We start from the raw sequence: 12,400 nt of genomic DNA on the forward strand, positions 1-12,400 counted from the left end.
AATATTTAAGAGAAACTGACAAGAGGAGAGGTAGGAAACCAAAAGTCACAAGAGGTGATGGATTTTATAATTGATAAAGTTTGAGGTGGTTGAATAAAGCATCAGTAATAGGGGTACAGTTGTGGTCTACAAAATGCATTGATTGGGAAAAACTGCTAGTATTTTCTTACTCTGCAGCTGTCTAATCTTATGATTTATCTTTGAATTTTCCTGTGTGTGGCACCAACCCATTTGTTGTTGCTACTTCTGCTTCTTTTTGTTGTCATTTGTTTACCTTCTTTCAGAAACAGTCTTGAATTTTGCATTGGTTTTAACCCTTTCTTTTGTTTCTTTTCTGACATCATTCTGTTCTTCAGATAGCAAGCAATTAGCTTTGATACATACCTCTCCTAATGACTTTCTCACTCCTTGGGGTTCTTTTGTTTGTTTTTCTTAATACCTTTCTCTATGACTGTTGCAGAAATGTTTATACAAAAGGTATATTAGATCAGTTGGAGAACTTCTCCCAAACTATGCCTGCGGTTCATATAAGCAAAGGACCCTAAACTATCTATGACTTTGCATGAGGTCTGAAGGCCCCACAGGTCTTTCTGACAACCTTTATTATGAATACCACCTAACAGAAAAAAAATAACCAATTAATTTTTGACAGTAAATCCATATTTTATAAAAAGTTTGGTGGTGCATATAATGTGTGTGATAGGAATTGTATTTATACAGAGAAAAAACATTAATTTTGTAAGATCTGTGTTAGTAAGGTTAAATTCTTTATGAAAACTTTGCTTTTTACTGATCTATTTTTAAGCCAAACAGTGTGGCCACAAGTGATAACAGATATTGCTGATTTGAGATAAAATATCAAACACTGCTGCAAAGAAAGTGCAAATAATATTTTATTAATGTCAGTTTTCTTTCTCTTACCTCATATATCTAATTATGGGTGAAAGAGAGGTAAGTCCACTTTTCATGTAAGGTTATTAACTTGATGGTGTCCCTTTAAGTTGTGAGGATGTGCAGAGTAGTTAGGAATGTGAGATACTGTAGGGTACCAAATGTGTGATGTGATGTTGCTAGGCAACTCACTTATTGTTTTAAACAAACCACATAGAGCTGGCAACAGCTGTCAAAGCTCTTGGCTCTTGACAGTAACACAGACCTCAAAAGAACTTAGAACAAAGATCTTCCAAAATAAGCTCTAATATATAATGCAATCCCATAGTGCTAGCAAGTGCGTGAACCTATTTGTTAAGTTAGCAGATACAGTTATTTTTTACAAGTCTATAACCAAATATTTCTGACAATTATGTAATTTGTTTACATACGTTTAAAAAAAAAAAAAACCCTGTTAGTACATCAATTTGTCTTTTTAAAGGAATGCCTTTCACAGCTGCCAATAGTAGCAGATCTGTTTGTATGTATTCAAGGAGCACTGTATGTGTGCAGCCAAGAAAGGCAAAATGTTCATAGAGAGTAGCCATACGTATGTGTTTGTGGATTTCTTCCTTTTCTCTGCTGTTGAGTTGTATATATTTTGATATGTCAGACACAGAGGTGAGATCAATTTTGTCAGTATTGCAGTCCATAAAAATAGATGTAGGTGTAGCACACTAACACCTACCAATATGGCATAGCTTTTAAAACAGGAACCAACCCCCAAGACTTCAAAAGAGAGCCCAGATCTGTACTGAAATAACCCAAGATCTGTCAAAATTTTTCACACTAGGAGATAAGTAGGTCTGTAAATTTCCTCTTGTCTGGAAATACATCTGGAATGCCAAAACTGCTCCTTATGGGTTTTCCCCTTCCTCCTGACTGCTTGAAAACAAATCAGCTTAAATCCAGCAGTGGGGCAGTGCTGAGCTTCTGCTAATATTCCTGTCTTAGTGCAGCATCACGGTTCACATGCAGTATCACACGAGCTTGTCTGGCAGGCTGTTGCATTATTCACACTCCAGCAGAGTGCAGGTGAAGTCAGTGTCTGAGTGTCCGGGTAGTCTCCTCATTGCTGTGTGAATGATCTCACCATCACACCACTGGCAGGAGCCGTGCTTTATCTCTGCCTGTAATTGTTCTGTTTTCTCTATTCTGGTCAACAAAATGAAGACTTGAATGTCTAGCTAAAGCTGTCTAGTTAAATGTCTAGTTAAAGCTTTCACAGGAATCTTCTGAGCTCTAGAGACACTTTCTGTGGCAAAATGGATGTTTAAATATAGGGAATAGCTGTTTTTCAAGTTGCTTCTCACCCTACAAATGACAGACTAGCACAGATTAAGCTTGACTGCCCTAGACCATAGAATGTATGCTACTTTGTTTGATGTTTTTCTGTCTATCTATCCAGTTAAGATTTTAATTCCACCCTGAAGGGAGAATTTTTTCCAATATACATTTTGTCAAACCTCAGCCTTGTCTTTTGGAAAATTCAGAACATGAAAATAGCTCAGTGATTCAGACTATGAGTCTACATAATATGATATCCTGACTCTAAGGCACCCATATACTGATGCCTTAAGAAGAATGAAAAGCAGGGATAAAAAGGGATATAAAACTTCCTCAAGGTATCCTCGTTCTCTGACTGTATCTTGGCTAACAGGATTTCCTGAGCTGTGTATCATTTAGCTATTTAGGTATTTAGTGTTGACATGGTTCCTATTTAGTAACATTTAATAGTTCACCTTGCACGCTCTTCCTCTGAATCCACAAAATTCTCTGCATCCACGATGTCTCTGACTAGGGGTTACATAATTCAGTGTAGCACTGTGCAATGAATCACAGCCTTTTGTTTGTTCCAAGCCTGTATCTCTTAGTTTAACTTGATCATGCCCAGTGCTCATGTAGACAGAGGCAGTGAATAATCTGGTCAGCTCCCTACCATGTCTATGCAATTTATATTTTTGTAGGCTTCTAACTCCTCTTTACTCAAATTGAACAATCCTGGGCTACTTAGTTGTTCATATGTGTCCATATGTATGGAAAGCGTTACTTTTCGTTGCTTGGCTTTTTGCAGTTCTTTTGTGTCCTTTTTGGGAATAGGAGAGAAGGATATGCAAGGGGTACAAGAAGGAAATTTTTTACTGTGGGGCAAGGTTGTTTTTTTTCCCATTTTTCTTTCATATTAATTCCTAGAATTTATGTTGCTTTTTTGACTACTGCCTGGTATTAGTCCACTGTTCATAGTGACAAATTGTTGTTTTCCCAACCCAAGACATTTCATTACAGAAATGATGTTCAATTCTTCCCCACAGTACAGATTTATCATTTTTCCAGAAACTCTCTCTGACAACAGCCAATCTAACTGTTCATTTGTTGTTGTTTTCTCTAGTTTCAAAAAGAGTGAAACATTTTTTTAAAAAATTAAGTATTGACTGAGGAAAGAGGAGGTCATCCAAATGTCATTATCTGTCAACTGTTATCTGTGAAACAGGGTTTTCCCTCAGTGGGATCAAATGGAGGGCAGCAATTCAACCTGAAGTCTCTGTGGGAACGTTACAGAATATTTGAACATCTGCTTTGAGAACCTACTTGAAAAATAACCATGCACAATAGAGGAGGAACATATGGTGCTGCATGCTGAAGACCACTGGTAATACTGCTGGCACAAGCAAAAAGAGCAAAGAGCTCATATAGGTTACAGGAAGTGTCTTGGTTTGAAAGACAGGTGTCTGCTAAGGAAGGCAGAAGCCTCCCTTGGAATGGCAGATGCAACCCCCCTTCCCTCCGAGTTATTATAATTTTGAAATCAAGGGGCTTTTAGGCAAAGATGTGGGAAATAGGAATAACAGTTCTTTACGATTATATATATAACCAGTCAAACAAACACCAATAACCATGGCAGTAACAGCAAACACAAACCCAGTCCCGGCCTTCTCGGCTGTCAGGCCCTTCCCCCTCGGGTGCAGTTCCGCTCGCAGCCGGCAGGGGCGCTGGCGGCTCCCGGTGAGCAGGGCAGGTGCGATGGTTCCCCCGCGGCTGCAGGGGGCGCTCCGGAGCGAGCTCGGGGAGCACGCGGCACCGGTGCCCTGGGATCCCGGGAAGGGATGGGACAAAGGCTTCACAAACCCCTGGGCAGCCGATCCCAGTGTCCAGCTGGACCCTCGGGAACAGCAGGCTGGAAAGGCAGGCTGGAACGGCAGTGATGAGCACAAATCCCAGGTGGCAGACGCGATATATCCAAGCGGGGAACCCCCCCAGAGGTCTGCGCAGGCAGGGTGAGCAGGGCTACAACGCAGCGAGGGCTCGAAGCAGACGGAGTGACCACACACTCAGGTGAAACAAAAAGAGCAGCCAGGTCTTTTGTTTTTCTTAAGTATCCAGCCATTTGCTCCCCTAACAACATGTATGGGGGGAAAATTCCTTTAACAGAAAAAGAAACAAAAAAACCAGGAGAGCTCCTAAAACCCCAACAGGGCAGTTCATCATTCAATAATATATGTAATTGTGTACTTTTTAAATAATAGTATAGTAGTTATGAAATTATAGGTAGGAAAATGATCGCTATAATGTGAAGGTCGATGGAAATTTAAGTGCCCTTAAAATGAAGCAGAATATATCCATATACAATAATGTTTTCTCTGTTGTTTATTTGGAACTAATACTGTGGTATTTGCATTTATTTCTGCAGGCAGATAGTTAAGAAAATAGGAAAAAAAAAATGGAAAAAAATACCACAATTCTTGTGTAATGAAAAGATGGCTATTACCAGATATTCTCCCAATAAAAATCACAGCCTATTTTTCAGGCCTGCTGAAAAATAAAGTTTTGCTTCATCCCTTGGTTTTGGATCTGCAGCATAGACAGAAGTGTTGCAAATTCTGGATAAATTATTGGGGTCTGTCTACATTGCGGTTGCATGAGTTGGCAGGCTGATGGACAAGAAAATGTATTTATGGTTTTAATCCTGTGTACTGTACTATCAAGGTTATGCCTATAGATGTGTCAAGTCAGCAACTGTTGGTTTTATGGCCTGAGTCATGAGAGGGTCCAGTTTTCCCTATGATAATTGAGACAGTTTTGGAAAGTATTCCAGTTTAGTCATTCATGGTTTATAAGTATTAAATTTAGTTTAACACTGTTTTAATATAGCTTCAGAAAATAATGTGTTTTGGCTTTATATGGCACTAACACAATTGGACACAATGTGTAAATTATATGGTTCTAGATATTTAGTATATACAGAAAATTGTACACGTACATTGAAATTCAGTGTCTTCTTTTACAGAAGTTGAAAAAGATTTTCCTATAACTTTTTTTTCTGTGATGCAGAGATAGTTATATGGGGCTTAAGGTCTAGGCTTCTGACTTTGAAGGACTGGTTACATAAATGAAAGATTGGAAAGGATCACAGTCTAATATTCTCTCTGAGAAACTTTTCCAGTTTTAAGACCACCCTGAACTTATGGTCAATAAGGAAAAAAAAAATCATTTATCTAAAAAACCCAGTTACATTTATGTCTACTGCTTTCTCACTGGCCCAGTTTTCTATTTCCCAGCATGAGTTAGAATCAGCATTAGCACAGCCATCTTAGGAAAACATGTACAAGATGACACTTTAGCCATATTATGCTGTACTACCCTGTTTAGCCAGATTTGTTGTTTTAATACTTTTTATTCATTTCTATCATGGTTGTAAAAAAGAGAAGACTGGTAGTATTAAGCTGTGAAATACCTTTTTGCCTAGAGCACATACAACATTACACATTGTCAAACTAAATCTTGATAGGTAGTGGTAAATTTCATGACACGGAAAATTAATGTGAGCTCAGATATCTTTTTCACAGGTTGAATTATCAAATAATGATCATCTTTTGCCAAATTCTATTTGAAAATATTTAGATTTCTTTACACGGAGTTTTCAACAAATGCATCTTTTCCATTGGGTTAAGTAACACTTCCCTATGCATGCAAATCCTGCTTAATGTAGTAGTAATTGCGTGAATAAACGATTCTGCTTTCTCAAGTCATATGAACTATTAGTTATAAATATCTAAACTCTTAATATTTAACTTAGGAATTCAAAAGGAGCATCTGTAGCACATACAGGATATTGCACACTGTAAACTTGTCAAATTAGAAAAATTCCAAGTAACATATCATTAACTTTGGGTGAAATGTAATTCAGTACACTCAGAAAATTGCTGTTGCTATCATAACAATGGAAAGAAACTTCTGATATTTACTCTTACTTACATACTTTGTAGATTGCAGTAAAAACTTTAAAATGTTAATCGTGTTCACAGTCGCTTGGTAGGTAATAAGGAACAAACCAGAACATACTTGTGTTTCAACGTCATTTTTATAGCTAGATGGTTACAACAGCTCAAGATTGTTTCCCCATAAACATTACTAACACCCAGAGACAGAAGGGTACCATTTAATGTGACACACCAGAACCATATTTGGCTTAGTTATGTTCCTTTCCTCTAAATGCTATCCCTGAGCGAATTGCTTTTTCAAAGAAGAAATTTGTGTCAAAAAAGCTTGCAAAATCATAGCCTGAAATTTCCTTTTCTAAAAAAAAAGTAGTAGGAGCCAAGAAACTTCAAAGGATCAAGTTTGCAATTATGGCAAAACTGTGGAAAAAACATAGTATGTGAATTTGCTGTTTACAAATGTACAGTGCTGTGAGGAAACCTACCTATCTCTGGGGTACTGTGGTTCAGCAGAGTAAAGATTTAGCTCTCCAGCTCTTCACAGCTCATTTTACTTCTGAGACAGTACTGTGACAGAGAAGTTCAACAGACTAATTACACTATTTTGCATGCAAGTGGTGAAATGCGTAGGTAAATGCGGATTTGGCACACTAGCACTTCAGGGAGAAGTGATTTTTGTAAGGATGGAAAATGGAATGAATAAGAGTGTATCAGATTTTATTTTTAATCTCTCTTGGTTTTTCACCAGGATCTCTAGGATCCTTCTAGTTCCAGTTGCAGATAGTGATGTACTGAGTTAATCAGTGCCATATCTAGGAGGTGTTGATTGCTTTGTTCAGATTTAGTGAAATTACAGCAGCATGAATTTTCACCTATTCTTCAAAAGCTCATTCATCTCCCTGGATGCATAAATTGCTTACCCTGCTTCAGAGCTGCTAGTATTGAACTCTTTAGAGTAAAGAGGGCTCAGATATGCTAATCAGATATCCATCTGCAGATACTCAATCCAGCAGCAGAGAGTAAAGTGTGAGCCTGTCAGCATTTGTAGCTGTCCAACACTTAGGGGATGAGTAGCCGCAGCAGTAAAGCCATTAAAGTTGAAAACATGGGTGTTTGGATGCCAAACATGGGTGTTTGGATGCCAAAGTACTGCTGAAACTCCAGAGACACAACTTAACTATGCTGTTTTGAATTTTTGTCACATATCTTTTTGTCAGTGTATACATATATTTATAAATATAAATAAATAGATATGTATTTATACATATATATATTAATTTTGTCAGTTTTATCTGCTTGGTACTAAACAGTGGTAATTAGACATTCACTAGTAGGAGCCCAATAAGGGACAAACCATGAAGAAATAAAATTGCAAAACAAAAATAGACTTTATTTTGAGCATTCTCTCAAATTAAAATGGTTAATTTTCCTAAGACTACATGTAAGTACTACATCTAAAAAATAGGCTTTAAGCAAAATAAAATAAATAAATAAATAAATTCCCAATGCTTGGATGGACAGGTAGAGGAGGACATTGGAGAAAAAACCTATAGAAGGAGGGTGAATGGACTTTTCCCACTATCTGATGAAGATAAAGTAGTTATTGACCTGTTGAGTTGGTTTGTGTTGTGCATGGCTACATCTCAAAGACCTAATTTGGATCGTCTGCCCTTGAGTAAGACTTAAGAAACCAAGTACTAGTGCATTTGAGCAGAATCATGTACTAGTGCATTTGAGCAGAATGTTTTTGTGACACCTTGTCCTTAATGACATTATTATCTGTAGGTACTAAATGCCTTTTAAAAATCTGGCACTTGCTGCTTGATGAGTCATCACAAAGAAGCCAGGGAGATGGAGGGTATGAAGCTGGCTTCCAAAACATACCGATAACCAGTTTCTCTCTTATCCTGTTTATTCCTTGTTGTTTGTTTGTTTGCTGTTTTGTTGTTTTTGGGTTTTTTTTGGTAGTTGTTTTTTTCCAGAAGTACGGGGTTGTAGAACCAATATGTGTATTAATAACTACAGAGGGAAAATCACTAAGGAGGGTGTAATGAGTGCTGAGAGAAAGACCTGATAAAAGCTCTTTACCTCACTGTCTAATATTGTATTTGAAGGATTCCAAGAGCAGTATGAGAGCCCTGTCTCCTGGTTTCATTTACTCCTAGTCTAGCCAGCGTATTTATTGACTCACACTAAATACGTCATTATTTGCACACATATAAATTAAAGCAAACCAAAGCCCTTTATTTCTGGTTGTTTATTGACATCACTGGTTGACAGTGAAACAGGGTGGATGAAATAAAACGTGTCAGTTACTTGAGGATGACAAAGCATGTGCTGATGCAGGATGATTTCACTGCCTTTTACTGCCTAAAAGCCTGTGGCTAAGCATTGCAATCATTCTGGGCACATATCAGTTAGGCTCTGCTGGGTTGGTACTTCACCTGAGAAAACCGACGTGAGCTACGCTATTCTAAATCTCAGCCTTTCAAAAATATGAAACTTTCAAAAGAGAGACTATTAATAACCCTGAGATACATACTTTGAAATGAATCATTATACACTTCTAGGAGCATATTGGTTACCATTTCTGCCATATGTTTATACATTCTTGATCCACATCCATCTGGCACAGAAATTGGTCAGAGTGTGGTGAAAAGTGATTTGAAAGATCTTAAAAGCCAAGTGCAAATTTGTACTCTGGCTTGGGTAGACTACAGAAAAAAAGCCTTTTTCAAAATTCAATGTAGTATTTTAAATTAAATAGATTGCACACCTTTGAAAATTGTCATTAAACAAACTTAAAAAGAAGTTGAAGAGATTAATTAGCTGTATTCTTTGAATCACTATTTGAAAAGAAAATAAGAGTAACCTGAAAGTGTCTTTGGACATTTCTCAGGGCAGAGCAGCCTTGTCTTTACTTTTAGTTAGTATACAAAAATAATATTTGATATTGAGCTTTAAATATTTAAGGCATAGTTTTTTCTTTGCAGAAGGACATCAGGATGTAAAATTTCAAATTGTCATACTTTTTCCATTTGCCAATTAAATTGAAACTAGAATTGACTAATTTATATAGAGGCTTGTATTTTAATGTATATGTACTATAGCACAAAGTTAGACCTTTTTCCCTGTGGGATTTAGAAAAACCCTTTCTTATGGTCAGTTCAAGTTAATCAAAGTTTTTTAGCAGACACATGCATTTTGTATTTAATTTTTATGTTCTCCGTTGTGCATAGAGAGATGTTATAGTACTAAGTCCATTCAAGCTTAAAGAAGTGAAAACTAATTTATTGGCAGGGATTTTTAAAAGTTTTCAGGAAATGTAGCTAAATAAGTGATTTGCAACACTTCGGTTTTATTAGAGAACTTGAATTTTTCATGTTTGAAAAATTGAATTTGTGTTGGTATTTTGAATTCTTAGAGTTCACATTTCCCTGATTGGGGGGTTTATGCTTTGAATAACAAAAAAACAGAGTGAGTTCGTGGTCATTACAAACCTTCTCACAGATCTATTTGATTACTAAAAAAAGACTGTCTATCCAAGGTACTAAGATTCTGAAATCATGAAAAGAGTTTGAGCATGAAGTTCTTTATTGAGGAACTCACAGAAGAGGAATTTTCATGATAGAGAAGTCTGGAACTGGATGTGCTTAGTGTTGAGACAGCTTTTGTCAGAAGGACTTACCTAATCAGTTTTCCTCTAGTAGTTTCAGAAACATTGCCTGAACTATGTATTTGTGTTTACAGGATCCAAATTACACCTGGCATTCACTGCAGAAGTAATACTAAATGTAATTACCAGAAGACATGAATGTAAGAAAGTATTATTAAGAATAATTAAATTTAAACCTAATTTTACTGCTCCAAGAAGTCTAGGAGCTAGAATGCATTATTGTCTATTTACTGGTGTAGTAGTTGTGCCTGAAAAACAGAAAGGCAGATGTCTGTTCTGTGACTGTGCTACATGGTTGCTTAGAGGACAGCCAGGGAATAGGACAGTAGCAGTGACAAGATTTTATCTCCTTTAAGGATGATTTATGTCTACTGTCTCTCATTGCCAGACTTGAAACTGAGGTCAGGAATAGAATAAGGCCATATTCCCATCTCCACTACTGAGTTAACAAGCAGCTAAAACCAGTATTTACATTGCTTATGTTTTTCTGAGAAACAAAATGCCTCAGGAGTCCTATGTGAGTTAGCACATTTGAGGCTGACACCAAGCTGGATGAGAGTGTCGATCTGCTGGAGGGTAGGAAGCTGTGCAGGGGAACCTGGACAGGCTGGATGAATGGGCTGAGGCCAATTGTATGACACTCAACAAGACCACACGCTGGGTGCTACACTTTGGCCACAACAACCCCATGTAGCTCTACAGGCAGGAGGAAGAGTGCTCAGAAAGCTGCCCAGTGGAAAAGGACCTGGGGGTGCTGAGCAAGGGCAGTTGAACATGAGCCAGCTGTGCCCAGGTGGCCAAGAAGGCCAATGGCATCCTGGCCTGTATCAGCAATGGTGTGGCCAGCAGGACCAGGGCAGTGACTGTCCCCCTGTACTCAGCACTGGTGAAGCCACACCTCCAATCCTGTGTTCAGTTCTGGGCCCCTCACTACAAGAAGGACATTGAGGTGCTGGAGTGAGAAGCTTCTCTGGGTGATGCCCGAGAGAATGGCAGTGAGGTTGGTGAAGGGTCTGGAGTGCAAGTCTTATGAGGAGCAGCTGAGGGAACTATGGGTGTTTAGCTTGGAGAAAAGGAGGCTGGGGGTGGATTTTATTGCTCTCTACAACTGCCTGAAAGGAGGTTGTAGCCAGGTGGGGGTTGGCCTCTTTTCCCAGGTGAGCAGTGACAGGACAAGAAGACATAATCTAAAGCTGCACCAAGGGAGGTTTAGGTTGGACATTAGGAAGAATTCTTCACGAAAAGGGTGATTACATATTGGCTGCTCAGGGAGGTGGTGGAGTCACGGTCTTTGGAGGGGTTTAACAAAACACCGGATGTGGCACTTAGGGCCATGGTCTAGTTGACATGGTGGTGTTCAGTCGTAGGTTGGACTCAATGATGTCAGAGGTCTTTTCCAGCTGAACTGATTCTGTGATTCTGTGAATCTTAAAACCAGTGTTAAGAGCATAAACCAGTCTTTGAATTAGTGATGACAACATCTTGTTAGTGGTAAGTTGCAAGTGTCTCCAGCTGTATGCTTCTTGCACTCTGAAATACTTTGGATGGTATTTGTGAGCACAATCTATTGTGGAAAGGTGCATGATGAGTGTATAATTAAAAGTATCTATGCCACTGATGTACTTATGCAACCCCGAATTCCAACTGTCTTCTCAATTAAATACAAATAATTAACATGCCAACAATTAGCATCCTGTAATTATGACTCTTACCAGTTCCATCATTATCCACTCATTTCCCTACATGATAATACCCACCTGGAGAGAACCTTGTATCTACAGTCTTCAGTAACCAGCAGGATGTTGCGTTTTTTCTTTATTTGATAAAAGAATAGAAAGTTAATAATAATCCTTCAGACATGGCTTGCATGTTTCAATTCCAGAAATTTTTCACTATTAAAAAAATATGAAAATGTGTTTGAACCAAAAATGATTTAGTGAGTTTTAAATAATGTTACATATGATTTAATAAATTATCATTTCAACAAATTCCTATCCATTTTCACATGTGCATATTCAGTACTAAGAGAGGATTATTATCCTCTGAGAATAGGGTGTTTTTTACTGATATAGTGGGTGGTTTAAAATTAAGTACATTGGATGTAGTTTTATGCACATTAAAATTATACCGCTATTAGTACAAATGTTTTGAACAACCAGAAAAGAACATGGTTATTCCTACCTCTGCCTTTAGTTAGAATGTTGATATTTAGGCTTTGATTAATATTGTGTTTGCTTTAATTCTGGAATCTGACATTTTCAACTCAAGTTGCTTTCTTGTCTGATTTCAAGTGTTCAGGTGCTCTGTTGGAGTGGAACTTGTTAGGGTGCTGCTTACTAATTGGGTACCTGCTGACCAGGGAAATGCCACATTAGAAGTGTAGAAAGTTATAGAGTTCATCTGCCTAATGAGCCATTCAAAATACCAACCATGAATCCCAGCTTCGATCTCCTGTGTACTGAATTTGATGTGGCCCTGCTGACTGTACTGATCTTAAGGGACCCAAACGAGGGTTGCCTTGTTTCCATCTGCTTATGCAGGTCCTTGGGAAGTGCCCTTCAGGACATATCTCCTGTTC

At 38.0% G+C, this 12,400-nt stretch overlaps 1 pseudogene; it reads left to right on the top strand.

Moving 5' to 3' along the window:
* The window catches only part of LOC138110146 (uncharacterized), a 105,966-nt pseudogene extending 94,802 nt beyond the window's left edge, over window positions 1–11,164 (top strand).
* Window positions 11,165–12,400: the final 1,236 nt, after the last annotated feature.

This window comes from Aphelocoma coerulescens, chromosome 4 (assembly GCF_041296385.1).
Source record: "Aphelocoma coerulescens isolate FSJ_1873_10779 chromosome 4, UR_Acoe_1.0, whole genome shotgun sequence".
In the NCBI taxonomy this organism is placed as follows: Eukaryota; Metazoa; Chordata; class Aves; order Passeriformes; family Corvidae; genus Aphelocoma; species Aphelocoma coerulescens.